Raw genomic sequence first — 19,828 nt, 5'->3', positions numbered from 1 at the left:
ACACATTTCACTTCCTTATCAAGCCACATGTCTTTGTCATTTTGTTTCCATCTTTCCACAAGCATACCTTTCCCAGGCTTTTGTGTTTCACGAAGGCAACATGGCATGGTGAAAAGAGCACTTAGCTAGAAATCTACGAGCAATTCTGGCCTCAGTGCTTCTTAACTGGGGCACCCAGGGCGGGTTATTTAATTTCTCTGTGCCTTAGTTTCTGTCTACAAAAGGGAGAGAAGAATCAAATCATTTACCCCATAGGAGAGTCGTGAGTATTGAGTTCCTACCTATATAGTGCTTGATACTTTTTATGAACTTATGAAGTGTTGACTAGATTTATATAATAGGGAGAAAGTAATAGTTTACCTACCCCAAGAGTCTGCTTTTGGAGACTCCATTAATTTCCCAGGGCTGCCACAACAAACTGAGTGGCTTAAGCAACAGGAATGTATTTTTCTCACAGTTCTGGAGGCTGAAAGTCCAAGATCAGGGTTGGTTGCCTCTGAGGGCCGTGAGGGAGAATCTGTTCCCGGCCTGTTCCCCGACTCCGGGAGGCTTGTTGGCAGGCTTTGGTGTTCCTTGACTTCTGCTGCACCACCAGATCTCTGCCTTCATCTCCACACAGCGTTCTCCCTGCATGTCTGTCTCCAAATTTCCCTTTTCAAATAAGAACAGCAGCTCTATTGGATTTGGGGCCCACCCTACTCCAGTGTGACCTCATCTTCACTAAATATGTCTGCAACAACTCTATTTCTAAATAAGGCCACACACATTCTGAGGTGCTAGGGGTTAGGACTTCAACATTTGAACTTTCAGGGGACACAATTCAGCCCATAACAAAGACCAATTGAAATCATATCTATGAAAGTGCTGTTAGATTCTTGTAAAGAGTTACAGAATGTAAGATTCTGCTTTTGTCACAAATGACCACATCTTAAAGCATCTAGTAACACTTCATTGTAGCATACAGCCAGAGCTTGCCTTTGTGCACCTGAGACAGCTTTTTGGAACAATATTGAGCAGAGTTTGTCCTGGGACTCTTTAAAGTGTGTGCTCTCTGTTTGGTTCTAAATCCATTGCCAGTAATTGATTGCTTTACCTCAACTAAGAGAGAAAAGTCCATCTTGTTAAGAATTACTTGATACATGGGGTTTGCATATAAAAGGAGCTACTGCAGTATGCAGAGAGATTAAATAATTTCTTGGAGGCAAGAGCTCCATGAAATTTCTCAAATTAGCTGGGCCATTCCACAGTGAAACTAAATGATGAATCTAGCTTTCCTCAGGTGCAGGCTTGTGTTATGCCTGCTGGCCCCACGCTTTCTTCAGGGGGCAGTTTTATAACATCGTTTCCCTAGAGAAGAATTCAGAATGACATTAGGCCACCTTGAACCTAGCAAGATTGTTCATACCAAAATGACTTTTTGATACAGTTAAGCTGAAGCAGTATATAACACAGAGGTAAAAAGCATGAATTCTGACGTCCAGCTTCCTGGGTTTACATCCTAATTCTACCCATGGAATCTTAGGTAAGAGACCTCAGCAACCGTCACCCAATAACCATACTCACCTGATGTGGCTGCTGTGAAGACTGAATGAGATAATCCATGAAACAGAACAGTGTCTGACGCACAGGCTGCATTCAACAAATGGTGGTTATTTATTACTCTCAGTGTAATGACAGGCCCTCAGAAAAATCACTTTGAGATAAACTCTTCCTTTTAAATTGTGAAAAATAAAAACAGTTATCCCAACCAACACAATCACTTCCAATTTTAAATATTCTAGTTCCTGTGGATACCTGGAGTATGAATATAATGTTGTACTGTGCCATTTGAATGCTGGCAGTTTTTATGTTCCCAAGCAGTTGTTCTTAACAGCTGTATCAAATTCAATTGAGTGAATATACTATATTAGGTCATTCTTGCATTGCTATAAAGAAATACCTGAGACTGGGTAACTTATAAGAAGAGATTTAGTTGGCTCATGGTTCTGCAGGCTATACAGAAAGCATGTTGGCATCTGCTTCTGGGGAGGCCTGAGGAAGCTTCCAATCGGGGCAGAAGGCAGAGGGGGAACAGACACATCACATGTCAAGAACAGAGCAAGAGACAGAGAGAGCGGCAGGGAGGTGCTACACACTATTAAACGACCAAATCTTGCGAGAACTCAAAGTGAGAGCTCACTTATCACCAAGGGGATGACCCAAGCCATTCGTGAGGGATCCACCCCATGATCCAAACACTTCCCACCAGGCCCAACCTCCAACACTGGGGATTACAATTCAACATGAGATTTGGTCAAGGACATACATTCAAACCGTATCATACACCACCTTTTACCTAACAGTCCTCCTATGGTTTGATATCTGGACTTTCGGGGTTTGCTACTCATTAATATCACTTTGGGAAAGCCAGTGAGCTTTTTCCCCATTAAGACTGATAGACCAGAGCAATCTCCCTCAAACTTCTGCCTAAGTGTCTTTGCTTCAGTTTAGCCCTCCTCCACTGTTGTTTTGACCTAAATTACCTTCCTTATAATCTACTTCCCCATATCTCTTTTCCTCAAAGTCTAGATACAAAGCCACATCTCCATTGCTTCTTATTCTCCCTTTGCAGATTCCAGGCTCCCCATTCTGTTCCTTGCTGTGTGTGTTACTGCGGATCTATTTGTTACTCCCCACAACCCACACCGCCATAGAGATCACAAGCCCTTTCTAGGGACATCACACTGGGTATACCACAAGAATAGCACCATTTGGCATCCCATATGCTCCCCTTCCTACACTGGGTATGTTTGTAGAGTCTAAAAGAGAAACAAAGCATCTCTTTCCTTTTTTTTGCCCACCAAACTCCTGCTCATCCTTTATCACTAGGCTCAAATGTACCAACCTCTATGAAACACTTTCATTTCCCCAGTCAGGGCTCACCGCTCAGTCATACTAGTCCCAGGGCACTTGCTACATATTTTAGTGTCCTCAACAATGGACAAAGATTACACATTGAACATGCTCAAAAATGTGTTTGCAGTAAGTTAGTTATGGAGAGAGCTGTATATAAGAAGTTGGAAACTGCATCAGTTGCCTGTTTTGACAGGATTTAATGAGATTATAGCAAAGGCTTGGGAGTCAGACACTTTGATTTAAATGTTAACTCTACAATGTGCTAGTTAGGAAACCTTGGGAAACATAAGCCAACCTTGCTGAGTCTCAGCCTTCTCATCTGCAAAATGGGGTCATCTCTGTCACTGACTTCCTCAGAAGGCTGATGTGGACCATATGGGATGATAAATGCAAAGCACACAAGTGCATGGTTTAAAGTGGTAGTGATTAAGGCTAGCAAAGAATTTGAGACCAGCCTGGGCAACATAGTAAGAACTTGTCTTCACAAAAAATGTAAAAAAAAAAAAAAAAAAATTAATCAAGTCTGGTGGTGCATGCCTATAGTCCTAGCTACTCGGGAGGCTGAGGCAGGAGGATTGGTTGAGCCTGGGAGATTGAGGCTCCAGTGAGCTACGATCACACCACTGTACTCCAGCCTGGGTGACAGAGAGAGGCACCATGTCTCGAAAAAAAAAAAAAAAATGATCAGCAATAAAGATCCTGAAAAGTCAAAATTGGCCAAAAGTATTATCTCCTGCTGAATTTTGTCAACAAATCCCAGGTTCCTACCTCTTAAAATATAAATGGGGGCAGTACCATTAGCTTACCAGGAGCTAGAAGCCCATGATTTCAAGGAGTTTCCTGTGTAAGTATTGATGGGTATATTCTGCTTCTGCTTCAGTCTCTCGATATTTTTTGCCTGCTCTTTTCAAGGGTGTTCTGTTTGCCAAAAAGCACTGCTAAAAGTGTGCCTCACCCTGTCCTCCTCCAACTCTCAGTCGTCTCCAGGCCTTTCCCACAGCGGCTCTGTGACCTGAGACTCATTCTGCGGTTGCCTTTTCTTTGAGCTGAGAATTGTTTCTAGCCATCCCGCTAAGAAGTGTGAATTAAATGTGTGATCTAGAAGGGCTGATGCATCAAGTCATGAATAACTATAGCTCATTGATTATAACTAATAACTAATCTAATAAAAGATGATTGACCCCAAAGGGTTGCCAAGTGGCATCGTTATGAACAGAAGAGGAGGAAACAGAGAGAGGGGAGAAAACATAGATCCAGATGGGATTCCCAGAATGAAACCCCAAGCAGCCAGAGGGTGGTACACTGTGTGCATCTCTTGGGAAAGCAAGGGAGTATACAAAATGGGGGAAAATGGAAGACAGGGGGAGAGTGGTAGCCCACATCAAGCTTTGCCAGAGGCCAACCTTTCTGTCTGCAGTGACACTCATTTGCAAAGTTGGTGAATGGGCTACAGTCTCTGAATATATAAATGAAGGAAGGCAAAGCCACCAGGGTCCAGCCGAGCTCACAGGCCTGGTTAGTACTGGGGGACCAGTGCTGGCTAGTACCAGGTATGCTTACTAGAGGCTGTCAAACCATCCACGGGCAAGTAAATATGTACTCACTGGCCTTAGAAAGACTCTTTAAAAACTTGAAGCTCTGCCTTTGATTTAGGTCAATAAGATATAAGAGATAATTAAAATGTAAAAGGTTGCTAAGGAATAAAACTAAAGCAATGCCAAAGAGCCTAATCTAAATGCAGACAAAAAATAAACTCACAGCTCTGTTTGCTTGGCCCAGATGCCTGGAGCGTCTTGAAAGAAGGCACATTTCTGCACCTGAATAATGTTAATCTTGGGTTTAGAAAGATGTAGAATGAATATGGAGACTGCTCAAAATCACTTCTGATTATACTTAGATATTCTAGGAAATCACTCAAATATTTATTTAAAAATTGCATTGTGGAAGACATGGTACTAGAAAATAATGATGATAACCACAACTAACTTTATTATGATACCCTACAGCCAACTCAAAGTTTTTCACATGGTGGAGGATATTCACTGATCTCCAAATAAAGTGCAAGTGTACAATGCTGCATGAGCCATGATTATCTCCCTTAAGGAGTTCACAATCCAATAAGAGAAGAAAGGGACATACACAATGTAATATAATACAAGTTGGATGATGATAAGGACTGTAATAAAGGTAGTAATTTATGGTTGTCTAAAAGTAGGTTACATAAAGGGAGTATCGTTTAAAATGGACTTTGAACTTTTGGTAGGTGGAGGTGTCAGATAGATATTTTAAGAAAAACATCACGTACAAGGGCAGGAAATAGAAAATTGCAGCATGTGTTCAAAGAACAAGTAATGCAGGAAGGATAGGTTGTGGTGGACATCTGTTACTTTTGCTTACTCAGTATTCATTCTCTATTCTCTTCATCATAGTAACTCTTTTCCCTTGGGGAAGCCCATCTATTCTTAGTATCTGAAAAGCAGAGTTGACCCCACTGCTGGATTCAGAGTGGGGCCTGTGATCATGGCTTGACCAATCACCACCTTCATCTTGCTGGATGGAGTGATTCGTTTAGAGCTGAGCACAGAATTCAAGTCAACCAATGTGCCAAGACTAAATCCCAAGAATTTTGTCGGAATTTTAGGAAAGAGTCAATCTCTTTCCATAAGATCACTAGCTGTGAGGATAACGTAAGCCTGGAATTTCTGAGTCTCTCTGAGGAGAGTGCTTACCACCAAGAGAGACCAGCACATTTATACACTTAGATGTTGCCATGATGGAGGAGACTACACATCCTCCCAATGTTTAGCCAGTCCAAATTGCTTTCTGTCACTTGTAACCATAAAAATCATCAATCCATAGTTGAGGACAAATTGGAGAGAGTCTTGAGTGCCCCACCAAGGAACTTCATTCTCTCGTCAACAAAAAGTAGAGTCACAGGAGGTTTTGGGAAAGTGATAGATTTTGATTCTCCACACCAAAAACAGTTTGAAGGTGGTGTCATAGGCAGGAAAATGGGTATAAGATTTTTTACAAAGGCAAGGTCAATGGTAGGAATTGTGGCTCTTTGTGAGTTTCCTTTGTGAGTTCATGGACTCATCATTGTCATCATTTTGGAAGCTTACTGTGCCATAGGCGTTGTTCTAAGCACTTCACACACATTAACTCATGTAATACTCATGCCAACCCCAAGAGACAGGTTCAGTTACTCTCACTTAATGCTCACACCAACTCTATGAGGAAGGTCCAGTTATTATCCCCATTTTACAGAAAATTTTGTTCATTTTTTCCTCTAGAATAAAGTTTCATGCAAATGGCAGTTCACTATCTTATCTCCACCATCAAGAATAGTTCGTGGGACATTACAGGTTCTCAATAAATATTTGTTTAGTGAAATGAATAAATGAGTGGTTCAGGAATCATCATAACTCTTCCTTTAAATTTTCTCCTGAAATGCTCCCAGTAACATGATCACCTGGGTAACCCAGAGGAGCATTACTTCTGTGTATAATTAATCATTTATGTCAATGTGATGAGAATGCAATGAGACCCCCTATTATCGGGAGCTGATAGCCTGAGGTGAGCAGGAAGTAGGTGGTATCTGCAGGGGCAGCAGGGAGGCAAGGGCACAAAATTGAGGTGCAAGCAGGTTAACATATCCCCAATGTCTCACAACTAATCAAATGGCAGTACCAGGATTTCAACCCTGGGAGTCAGGTCCCAGAGCCCATTCACAAAGAAGACAAGTGCCAACACCATGAAGTCTTGCAAGCTCCAAATTTCCTTCTCCAGTGACCCATCCTTTCTCCCCACTTACCTGGATGTCCATATTTAGAATCACTTCTTTGACTTAGGAAAGGTGGTTGGGAGTGTTGTTTCTAGAATGTCCCTGTTATATTGTTACTTGAGTAGGAGAATAGGGGCTGGCCTTTTCCCATTGAAATATCAATCCTATTGAAACATCAGCAGAGCCTTAAAGGGCACAGGTAAGTTTTGTGGGGTTTGTTTTGTTTTTTGTTTTTTTGAGATGGAGTCTCACTCTGTCGCCAGGCTGGAGTGCAGTGGCACAATCTCAGCTCACTGCAACCTCCGCCTCCCGGGTTCAAGAAAATTCTCCTGCCTCAGTCTCCCAAGTAGCTGGGACTACAGGCGCCCACCACCATACCCAGCTAATTTTTGTATTTTTAGTAGAGACGGGGTTTCACCATGTTGGCCAGGATGGTCGCGATCTCTTGACCACGTGATCTACCTGCCTGGGCACAGGTTAAGTTTTAAAGAGAAAAATGTGGAGGAATCAGGATATTGGGGCACTACTCAGGGAAATACTGAATCTTCCTGGTGTTGGCAAAAGGTCACCTGGTGTGGGGTTAAAGAAAAAAGGGGCAAAGAAAGAGAATTTGTTTCCTAACATGAATATCATGTCTCCTTCAAAATGTAGATTTCTGGCAAAATTCCCAAAAGCACATTCTTGCAATGCTGTGCATACTTCCATAAATGGCCCTTGCCTGTGTTGTTTCAGTCAGTCCTTGGATACAGCAAGAAGAAGTCGAGCCTCCCAAGTACTGTCACTGTCAAGTTCCTTCTCTCTGCCAGACCTTCCCACAGCCCCAGATGGTGTAGCTTCTCCCTCCCTCTCATTTCCTGAGCAGGTGGGAGAAAGGAAAGAGTTAGAAAAGAGGCAAGAAGCATAGAATTTGCCAGTACTAACCCTGGCTCTCACCCACCCATCCAGCATGGCTGGTGCCAAACTGGCAGTAGATGTGTAAGTGGTTGAAGTAGCCCCAGGCCCATGCCTCCCTGGTGCCCCTGCAGGTACCACCTACTTCCTACCTACCTCAGGCTACCAGCTCCAATGGGGGTATCATTCCATTGACATAAATGATTAATTATACACAGAAGTAATGCTCCTCTGGGTGACCCCGGTGATCACATTAATGGGAGCATTTCAGGAGAGAATTTGAAGGAAGCAGCATCATGCTTTCTGAATCACTCATTTATTCATTTCATTAAACAAATATTTATTGAGAATCTATGACGTACCAGGAACTACTTTTTTTTTTTTTTTTTTAGATGGAGTCTCGCTCTGTCACCCAGGCTGGTGGAGTGCAGTGGCATGATCTCAGATCACTGCAACCTCCACCTCGCTTGTTCAAGCAATTCTCCTGCCTCAGTCTCCCAAGTAGCTGGGATTACAGGCGCATGCCACCACACTCAACTAATTTTTTTTTATTATTATTTTTAGTAGAGACAGGGTTTCACCATGTTGGCTAGGCTGGTTTTGAACTCCTGACCTCAAGTGATCCGCCCACCTCAGCCTCCCAAAGTGCTAGGATTATAGGCACAAGCCACTGTGCCCAGCCACCAGGGACTATTCTTGGTGATGAAGATAAAATAGTGAACTGCTATTTTCATGGAATTTTATTCTAGTGGAAAAAATGAATAAACAAAGTAATAAATATACAAGCTCATGACCTATGATAAAAAGTGCTATAAAGAAAAATAAATCTGGATAAGGGTAGTTAGAGAGGAAGGGATTGCTAATTTAGGAAGAGTTGTCAGGGAAGTTTTCACTGAGGAAGTAGAGGCAGCAGCGAGCCAAGTGAAATTGGAGGGAACATTATACCCCAGCTCAAGGGGAAAAAACAGGAGACAATCATTCTTGGCATGTTTGAGGATAAGGAAGACTGTGTGGCTGGAACAGAATGAACAAGCAAAAGAGTTACAGGCAATGAAGCTGGTGAAGGAAACTTGGGCTAGATAAGAATTTTGTATTATATGTAGTTTTAGGACGATGGGAAGCTATTGGCGGATTTTTGTGCAGAAGAGTGGTATGAAGTGATTTGTATTTTTAAGAGGTGATTAAGGCAGAAAGAATGTAAGAAGGCAGGTGAGGGAGCAAGGAGACCAGTTGATCCAGGTGAGAGATGAAGGTGGCCTGAACCAGAGTGATAGTGGTGGAGGTGGGAGAAGTGGGAAGGCTGTAGATAGATTTTGAAATTTAGAGCCTTCGTCTCATTTTGTGGCTGTGTCAAGGAAACCTCTGATGACTGTGTTACTTGCCATTGGCTCACCTGTGATGTCAGTCATGCAACTGAGATCGATAGTTCCCAGGAGCTCACCTTCACCTGGCTCTCTCTGCAACACCAAAGTAGCCTCTGCAGGCAGGTACACCCAGGAGTACACGCTGGAGGCATTTTTATGCCAAGAGCAACCCTCGCCCAACAGGGGACTGGAGCTAGAGGGCTAAATGTTCCAACCTCCTGTCTTTCAGGTGGAAGATTCTAGAAGGCATTCCATGTACTTCTCAAAGATCCGCCTACACTGGTGACCTTGGACACACCCCCTCATGTTGACTTGTACTCCTTCCCTGTTTCACTCTCCTGACTCTCTCCCGCTATCCCCTCAATTCCTTGCCTGAGTCTCTGCTTTGAAGGAACTCAACAAAGATAGGGCATTTCCCACTCTACCTATTCCTTACTTCCCATAGTTCTCTCTTTATGCCCAAGGTTGTTGAGGAAAACTTCCAGGAGACACATTCAGGGAAAACATCCAGTCTATCATTTTCTTTCAAGGATCTATGGGGTTTACAACCAGAAACAGACCTTCCAACCCTCAAATTCTCCAAAATAGCCATCATCCATCCCCATTTCAAAGATCGACATCTACAGCCTAGTTTGTGAAAATTCAATTGAAAACCAATTGTGCATTAAAGGGGAAAATAATCAGAGACCTCTTCCCGGCAGGAGAATACAGGATACTATAAACAAGGTATAGTCTCCAAATACATAGATGGCTTTGTAATGGACCTGGATGGACACATTGCAGAGTTTATAAACAATAAAAAGACAGCGATGCAGCTGAGTGATAATTCAGCTGAGAGATAATATCCTTCAATGCAACTTGGCAAGAATCACTTAAAGTGCATTGGCTGGTAGGATCTGAATGTTCTTTATTAGAAATGACTATAGATTAAAGAGATATGAGACAAGTGAGTAACACAAAGCAGAAGAAATCCTTAAATCAAAATGGACATTTTAATAACTACACTTTAAATAAATCCCCCTCTGAAGTTTTCTAATGTTTAACAGCTGCAAATAAATATGACACTGGGAGAAGCTAATCAAAAAGTTTAATAATGCAGGAAACAAAAGAGCAAAAAAGAAACTGAAACATCACATCTTCAGCCCCTTTAGGCTTCTAGCCTCTCTCCCTCTCTGGTGCTACCATATCCCCAGCACCGCAACACCCCAAGCTAAAACCCTGTGGAGCCAAACGGCCTGGGTTTGAATCTCAGCTCCATCATGGTTCATCTCTGTGTGCCTGGGCAAGTGTCTTAGCCTTCCAAGCCTTAGTGGTCATGGCTATAAAATGGGACTAAGCCACCTGATAGGGTTGTTGCAAGAGTTAAGTGGGCTAATACATATGAAGGCAGAGTAAATACTCAATAAAATATCAGCTATTGCTTTACTATTACTATCTTGCTAAAGGAGCAGAAGAGAGCTAGAGGCAAAAAAGAAAACAGATCGAAACAATAGAAAATAGAGGGAAAGGGAGCCTTAGAGGCAACTGAAAGTTTGCTAAGTCACAACAATGTTCAGGCAGTGCACCCAGGAAGGCTGACTAACTGGCCTGGGTTTAGATGGGTCGATGCCCCACTTAGTTAATAAATTATGATTATCACTCCTACCTTGGCTTTTGAATTACTCAACCACAGAGAATCCACAGGATGTAAATCTTTACAATCCTTTAAGAAATCAATATGGTTAACACATATCAAAGGCTATACTGTATAGCTGTAAACACTGTATCCCACTCCTGGGAATTTATTCAAATACAATTGAATACGGGGTTGATAACCTCCGCACAGTCGAAGATCCACATGTAACTTTTTTTTTCCTTGGTAGTGTAACTGTCACCAAACCACGTATAACTTTTTCTTAACTTTTATTTTAGGTTCAGGGGTACACGTACAAGTTTGTTATATAGGTAAACTCAAATCATAGGGGTTTGTTGTCAGATTATTTCATCACCCAGGTGTAAGCCTAGGTATTACACCTGGTTGTTTTATTAGTTATAATAATAACTAATAGTTCTTATTAGTTAGTTATTTTTCCTGCTTCTCTTCCGTCTCCTACTCTTCACCCCCTGGTAGGCCCCAGTGTCTGTTGTTCCTCTCTTTGTGTCCATGTATTATCATTTAGCTCCACTTGTAAGTAGGACTATGCAGTATTTGGTTCTCTGTTCCTGCGTTAGTTTGCTAAGGATGATGGCCTCCAGGTCCATTCATGTTCCTGCAAAGAACATGATCTTGTTCTTTTTTATGGATGCATAGTATTCCATAGTGTATATGTACCACATTTTCTTTATTCAGTCTACCACTGATGGGCATTTAAGTTGATTCCATGTCTTCACTATTGTGAATAGTGCTGCAATAGACATACACTTGTATTTGTCTTTATGATAGAACGATCTCTATTCCTTTGGGTATATACCCAGTAATGGGATTGCTGGGTCAAACAGTAGTTCTGTTTTTAGCTCCTCAAGGAATCACTACACTGCTTTTCACAATGGTTGAACTAATTTGCACTCCCACCAACAGTGTATAAGTGTTTCCTTTTCTCTGCAACCTCGCCAGCATCTGTTATTTTTTAACTTTTTAATAATAGCCATTCTGACTGGTATGGGATAGTATCTCATTGTAGTTTTGATTTGTATTTCTCTAAAGATCAGTGATTAAGCTTTGCTTCATATACTTGTTAGATGCATGTATGTCTTCTTTTGAAAAGCATCTGTTCATGTCCTTTGGCCACTTTTTAATGGGGTTTTTTGGTTTTCTCTTGTAAATTTGTTTAAGTTCCTTATAGATGCTAGATATTAGAACTTTGTCACATGCATAGTTTGCAAATATTTTCTCCCATTCTGTAGGTGGTCTGTTTACTCTGCTGATAGTCTTTCACTGTGCAGAAGCTCTTAAGTTTGAGTATATCCCATTTGTCAATTTTTGCTTTTGTTGCAGTTGTTTTTGGTGTCTTCCTCATTAAATCTTTGCCAGTTCTGATGTCTAGAATGGAATTGCCTAGGTTGTCTTCCAGGGTTTTTATAGTTTTACATTTAAGTCTTTAATCCATTTTGAGTTGATTTTTGTAGATGGTGTAAAGAAGGGGTCCAGCTTTAATCTTCTGCATGGTTAGCTAGTGATACCAGCACCATTTATTGAGTAGGGAGTCCTTTCCCCGTTGCTTGTTTTTGTCAGCTTTGTCAAAGATCAGATGGTTGTAGGTGTGTGGCCTTGTTTCCGGGCTCTCTATTCTGTACCATTGGTCTATGTGTCTGTTTTTGTACCAGTACCATACCATTTTGGCTCCCATAGTCCTGTAATACAGTTTTAAGTCAGGTAGTATGATGCCTCCATCTTTGTTGTTTGCTTAGGACTACTTTGGCTATTTGGGAGTTTTGTGGTTCCATATGAATTTTAAAATAGTTTTTTTCTAGTTTTGTGAAAAATGTCACTGGTAGTTTGATAGGAAAATCATTGACTCCATAAAATGCTTTGGACAGTATGGCCATTTTTATGATATTGATTCTTTCTATGAGCATGAAATGTTTTTCCATTTAAGTCATCTCTGATTTCTTTGAGAAGTGTTTTGTGATTCTCATTGTTGAGTTCTTTCATCTCCCTGGTTAGCTGTATTCCTAGGTATTTTGTTCTTTGTATGGCAATTGTGAATGGCATTGCCTTTCTGATTTGGCTTTTGGTTTGGCTGTTATCAGTGTATAGGAATGCTAGTAATTTTTGTATGTTGATTTTGTATCCTGAAACTTTGCTGAAGTTGTTTATCAGCTGAAGGAACTTTTGAGATGAAAACTATGGGGTTTTCTAGATATAGAATCATGTCATATGCAAACAGGGGTAGTTTGACTTCCCATCTTCCTATTTGGCCCTTTCTTTCTTTCCTTTGCCTGATTGCTCTGGCCAGAACTTTCAATACTCTGTCGAATAGGAATGATGAGAGAGGACATCCTTGCCTTGTGCTGGTTTTCAAGGGGAATGCTTCCAGCTTTTGACCATTATTTATGATGTTGGCTGTGAGTTTGTCATAGATAGCTCTAGTTATTTTAAGGTATGTTCCTTTAGTTCCTGGTTTATTAAGAGTTTTTAACATTAAGAAATGTTAAAAATTCATTGAAAGCTTTTTCTGTATCTATTGAGATAATTATGTGATTTTTGTGTTTGGTTCTGTTTATGTGATGAACCACATTTATTGATTTTTATAGGTTGAAACAACCTTGCATCCCAGGGATGAAGCCTACTTGGTCATGGTGGATTAGCTTTTTGATGCACTGCTGGATTTGGTTTGCAAGTATTTTGTTGAGGATTTTTGCATCATGTTCATCAAGGATACTGGCCTGAAGTTTTTTCATTTTTTTGTTGTGTCTCTGCCAGGTTTTGGTATCAGGGTGATGCTGGTCTCACAGAATGAGCTGGGGAGGAGACCATCCTCCTCAACTTTTTAAAAGTAGTTTTAGTAGGAATGGTACCAGCTCTTCTTTGTACATCTGGTAGAATTAGGCTCTGAATCCATTTGGTCCTGGGAATTTTTTTATTGTTAAGCTATTTATTACTGATTCAATTTTGGAGTTCATTATTGATCTGTTCAGGGAACCAATTTCTTTCTGGTTCCATCTTGGGAGGGTGTATGTGTCCAGGAATTTATCATTTCCAAATTTTCTAGTTTATGTGCATAGGGGTCTTCATAGTAGTCTTTGATGATTATTTATATTTTGTGTGGTCAGTGGTAACATCCTCTTTGTCATTTCTGATTGTGTTTATTTTGATATTTTCTATTTTCTTCTTTATTAATCTAGCTAGTGACCTACCAATCATCAATTTTTTCAAAAAAAATCAATTTCTAGATTTGTCAATCTTTTGAAAGGTTTTCATATCTCATTATCCTTCAATTCAACTCTGATTTTGGTTACTTCTTGTCTTCTGTTAGATTGGGGTTGGTTTGCTCTTGCTCCTCTAGTTCTTTTAGTTGTGACGTTAGGTTGTTAAATTCAGATCTTTCTAACCTTTTGATGTGGGCATTTACTGCTATAAATTTCTCTTTTACCATTGCCTTAGCTGTGTCCCAGAGATTCTGGTATGCTGCATCTTCGTTCTTATTAGTTTCAAAGAACTTCTTGATTTCTGCCTTAATTTCATTATTTACCCAAAAGTCATTAAGGAGCAGACTGTTTAATTTCCTTGTAATTACATGATTTTGAGAAACTTTTTTAGTCTTGATTTTATTTTTATTGCATTGTGGTCCAAGGGTGTGTTTGGTATGATATCAGTTCTTTCGCATTTGCTAAGGATTGTTTTATGTTCAATTGTGTGGTTGATTTTGTAGTGTGTGACATATAGCAATGAGAAGAATGTATGTTCTGTTGTTTTGGGGTGAGAGTTCTGTAGAGGTCTATTAGATCCATTTGGTCCAATGTTGAGTTCAGGTACTGAACATCTTTGTTAATTTTCTGCCTTGATGATCTGTCTAATACTGTCAGTGGAGTGTTAAAGTCTCCCACTATTACTGTGTGGGAGTCTCAGTCTCTTTGTAGGTCTCTAAGAACTTGCTTTACGAATCTGGTGCTCCTGTGTTGAGTGCATGTATATTTAGAATAGTCAGGTCTTCTTGTTAAATTGAACCTTTTACCATTATGGAATATCTTTCTTTGTCTTTTTTAAATCATTGTTGGCTTAAAGTCTGCTTGTCTGAAATTAGGATTACAACCCCTGCTTTTTTCTGATTTCCATTCGCTTGGCAGATTTTCCTCTACCCTTTTATTTTGAGCCTATGGGTGTCACTGCATATGAGATGGGTCTCTTGAAGACAGCATACTATTGGGTATTTTCTTTTTTATCCAGCTTGCCACTCTGTCCCTTTCAAATGGGGCATTTAGCACGTTTACATTCAATGTTAGTATTAGTATGTGTTGATTTGATCCTGTAATTACATTTTTAGCTGGGTATTATGCTGGCTTGTTTGTGTGGTTGCTTCATATTGTCACTGGTCTGTGTACTTCAGTGTGTTTTTGCATTGGCTAGTAACAGTCTTTTCTTTCCATATTTAGTGCTCCTTTCAAGATCTCTTATAAGGCAAGTCTGGTGGTAATGAACTCCCTCAGCATTTTCTTATCAGAAAGAATCTTATTTCTCCTTCACTTAGGAAGCTTAGTTTAGCTAGACATAAAATTCTTGGTTGAAGATCTTTTTTCTTTAAGAATGTTGAATATTGGCCCCCAATCTCTTCTGGCTTGGAGAATTTCTGCTGAGACATCTGCTGTTAGTCTAGTCTAGTGGGATTCCCTTTGTAGGTAACCTGCCCTTTCTCTCTAGCTGCCTTTAACATTCTTTCATCTATTTCCACTTTGGGAAAATTGGATGATTATGTGTATTGGTGATGATCTTCTTATGTAGAATCTTGCAGAGATTCTCAATATTTCCTGAATTTGACTGTTGGCATTTCTAGCAAGGTTGTGAAACTTTTCATGGACAATATCCCAAAATATGTTTTCTAACTTGTTTGCTTTCTCCCCTTTCCTTTCAAGTGATGCCAGTGATTTGTAAATTTGGCCTCTTTACAATCCCATATTTCTCAAAGGTTTTGTTTCTTTTCATTCTTTTTAATTTTTGTCTGTCTTATTTGAGAACCAGTCTTGAAGATCTGAGATTCTTTCCTTAGCTTGTTCTATTCTGCTGTTAATATTTGCGTTTGCATTGTGAAATCTTACGTGTTTTTTCAGCTCTATTAGATCAGTTAGGGTTTTTTATACTGGCTACTTCATCTGCCAACATCTGTATCATTTTGTTGTGATTCTTTATTTCCTTGGAATGAGTTTTGCCATTCTCCTGAATCTCAGTGATCTTCATTCCTATCCATATTCCAAATTCTATTTCTGTCATTTTAACCAACTCAGCCTGGTTAAGAACCCTTGTTGAAGGACTAGAGTGGCTCTTTCAACGACATAAGACACTCCAGCCATTTGAGTTGCCATTCTTGTGTTGGTTCTTCCTCATCTCTGCCTGTGAGTGTATCTTTAACTGCTGGGCTGCTTCTGATTGAAGTGGTAAGATGGGCAGGATGGTTGTGCTGGAGCTCCAGGTCAGGTGATCCTGCCCAGTGAGGAGAATTGAGGACTGGGACCTGCATGGAGAAAAGTCTGGCCACTTTTCTGTGAGGTGGGTGCTCTGTGCTAGGGGTCTGGACCAGCCCTTGGTCTCATGGATTCTCTGGAGCCTGGAGACTGCAAAGATAGCAACCTTCCCCTCCCACTGGGAGCTCTGTCCCAGGGAGTCACAGAGCTACTATAGGCTCAACTGTTGCAGCAGGGGGGTTGCTGGAGACCCAGGCCAGGAGGACCTGTCCAGCAAGGAGATATGGGATCAGGGACCCACATAACAAACAGTCTGGCCACTGTTCCATAGGACTACTGCAGTATTCTGAGGGTTCACTCCAGTTCCTAGTCACCTCTAATTTTCCCATACCTGAAGGTATCAGTGGTGAAGGCTACAAAACAGCAAGATGGAGGCCTGCTCCTCCATCCCAGGAAGGTACAGCCCCATTGCCAGGCCAAACACACTGGTGGGGGTGACTGGGGACCCTGGTTAGAAGGTCCCACCCAGTGAGGAGAAGCAGGATCGGGGGCCTGCATTAAAAAGCAGTCTGGACACTTTTCTGTAGAGCAGCTGTGCTATGATGGGGGTCTACTCCAACCCCCAGTTACCTCAGACTCTCCAAACCCAAAGTCAATAATGGCTAAGCCTTCAAAACAGCAAAGATGGAGGTCCACCCCTCCCTCTGGGAGCTCCATGTCAGGGAGGTTTGGAACTGCTATTAGCTGGTGATATGGTTTGGCTGTGTCCCTACTCAAGTCTCATCTTGTATTGTAGTTCCCATAATCCCCACACACCGTGGAAGGGACCCAATAGGAGGTAACTGAATCATGGGGGCAATTACTTCCATGCTATTCTCATGATAGTGAGGGAGTTCTTTTGAGATCTGATAGTTTTATAAGAGGCTTTTCACCTTTTGCTTGACACTTCTCCTTCCTGCCACCATGTGAAGAAGGACGTGTTTGCTTTACCTTCTGTCATGATTGTAAGTTTCCTGAGGTTTCCCCATACCTGCAGAACTATGAGTCAATTAAACCTCTTTTCTTTATAAACTATGCAATCTTGGGCAGTTCTGTATAGCAGTGTGACAACAGACTAAAATAGTAGATTGGTACCACAGGGAGTGGGGTGCTGCTATAAAGATACTCGAAAATGTGGAAGCAACTTTGGAACTGGGTTACAGACAGAGGTTGGAACAGTTTGGAGGGCTCAGAAGAAGATGGAAAAATGTGGGAAAGTTTGGAACTTCCTACAGACTTGGAGGGCTCAGAAGACAGAAAGATGTGGAAAAGTTTACGACTTCCTGGAGACTTGTTGAATGGTTTTGACCAAAATGCTGACAGCAATATGGACAATAAAGTCCAGGCTGAAGTGGCCTCAGATGTAGATGAGGAACTCATTGGGAACTGGAGCAAAGGTGACTCTTGTTATGATTTAGCAAAGAGACTGGTGACATTTTGTTCCTGCCCTAGAGACATGTGGAACTTTGAACTTGAGGTAAATTGTTTAGGGTAACTGGCACAAGAAATTTCTTAGCAGCAAAACATTTAAGATGAAGCAGGGTGGCTGTGAGCAGTGGCTCATGCCTATAATCCCAGCACTTTGGGAAGCCAAGGTGGGCGGATCACTTGAGGTCAGGAGTTCAAGACCAGCCTGGTCAACATGGCAAAACTCCATCTCTACTAAAAATACAAAAATTAGCCAGGCGTGGTGGCACGTGCCTGTAATCCCAGCTACTCGGGAGACTGAGGCACGAGAGTTGATTGAACCTGAGAGGTGGAGGTTGCAATGAGATCACACCACTGCACTCAAGCCTGGGTGGTGACAGGATGAGACTCTGCCAAAAAAAAAAAAAAAAAAAAAAAAGAAAAGATAAAGCAGAACATAAAAGTTTGGAAAATGTGTAGCCTGATGATGCAATAGAAAAGAAAAACCCATTTTCTGGGGAGAGATTCAAGCCCCAAGCTGATGCAGCTTCCACATGTTGTTGAGCCTGAAGGTACACAGAAGTAAAGAACTGAGGTTTGGGAATGTCCACCTAGATTTCAGAGAATGTATAGAAATGCCTGGATGTCCATGCAGAAGGTTGCTGCAGGATTGGAGCCCACATGGAGAACTTCTGCTAGGGCAGTGTGGAAGGGAAATGTGGGGTCGGAGTCACCACACAGAGTCTCCACTGGGGCACTGCCTAGTGGAGTTGTAAGAAGAGGACCACTGTCCTCCAGACCCCAGAATGATAGATCCACCAACAGTTTGCATCATGCACCTGGAAAAGCTGCAGATATTCAATGCCAGTCCATGAAAGCAGCTGGGAGTGGTGGTGAATCCTGCAAACCTATAGGGGCAGAGCTGCCCAAGGCTATGGGAGCCCACCTCTTGCATCAGCATGACCTGGATGTGAGACATGGAGTCAAAGGAGACAATTTCGAAGCTTTAAGATTTGACTGCCCCGCCGGATTTGAGACTTGCATGGGGCCTGTAGTACCTTCATTTTGGCCAATTTCTCCCATTTGGAATGGGTATGTTTACCCAATGCTGTACCCCCATTTTATCTAGGAAGTAACTAACTTGCTTTTGATTTTACAGGCTCATAGACAGAAGGAACTTGCTTTGTCTCAGATGAGACTTTGGACTTGGACTTTTTGGTTAATGCTGGAATGAGCTAAGAATGTGAGGGACTGTTGGAAAGGCATGATTGTGTTTTGAAATGTGAGGACATGAGATTTGGGAGGGGCCAGTGGGGGGATGATATGGTTTGTCTGTGTCCTCACCCAAATCTCATCTTGAATTATAGTTCCCATAATCTCCATGTGTCATGAGAGGGACCTGGTAGGACATAATTGAATCATGGGGGTGAGTACCTCCATGCTGTTCTTATGACAGTGAGGGAGTTCTCATGGGATCTGATGGTTTTATAAAGGGCTTTTCTCCTTTTGCTCAGCACTACTCCTTCCTGCCACCATGTGAAGAAGGACGTGTTTGTTTCCCCTTCTGCCATGATTGTAACTTTCCTGAGGTTTCCCCATCCCTGCAGAACTGTGAGTCAGTTAAACCTCTTTCCTTTATAAACTACTCAGTCTCAGGGAATTCTTTATAGTGCATGAGAATGGACTAATACAGCTGGAAAACACTGGCAGGGTGGTTGTAAACCTTGGTTGGGAGATTTTGCCTAGTGAAAAGCAACAAGATCTGGTACCTGTGTGAAAGAGCAGTCTGGCAGCCTCTTGATAGAGCTGCTACACTGTGCTGGGGGACTGCTCCAGTCCCTAATCACCTCAGATTCCCCAGAGCCCAAAGGTATCAATGGTTAAAATTGTGAAACAGAAAAGATGGCGCCCCACCCCTCCCTCTGGATATTCCATCTTGGGGAGGTGTAACATTGCTACTTGTGGCTGGCTGGAGTTCCAAGCCAGTGGGTCTCATCATGTGAGGTGCTGTGGAAGCAGGATCTGTGGAAGCAGGGCCTGCACACTGTCACTGCTCAGCACCCTGGATTCAGCCTCTTTCCTAGGGATATATATAGGGGTCTAACCTCCCACTTTGCCAGAGTTGCAGCTGCTTATGCTGGGAAGCCTGAGTATATAAAACCCCTGGAGCTTTGAGTGTGCCTGAGTAGTTTCTCTGACAAGACTCTACATAGCTCTCTGTATCAGACTGAAGGCCCTGGTGGAGTGACCTGAGGATTGAAAAGATCCATGGGAGAAGCAGGGGTCCCTGGGGTCACTCACTGCTTCCCTGGGCAGGGGAGATTTCCCTGGCTCCACATCACTCCTAGGTGGG

Source organism: Macaca fascicularis, chromosome 11 (genome assembly GCF_037993035.2).
Source record: "Macaca fascicularis isolate 582-1 chromosome 11, T2T-MFA8v1.1".
NCBI classification, from domain to species: domain Eukaryota; kingdom Metazoa; phylum Chordata; class Mammalia; order Primates; family Cercopithecidae; genus Macaca; species Macaca fascicularis.
Note: the sequence above shows the minus strand (reverse complement) of the source record.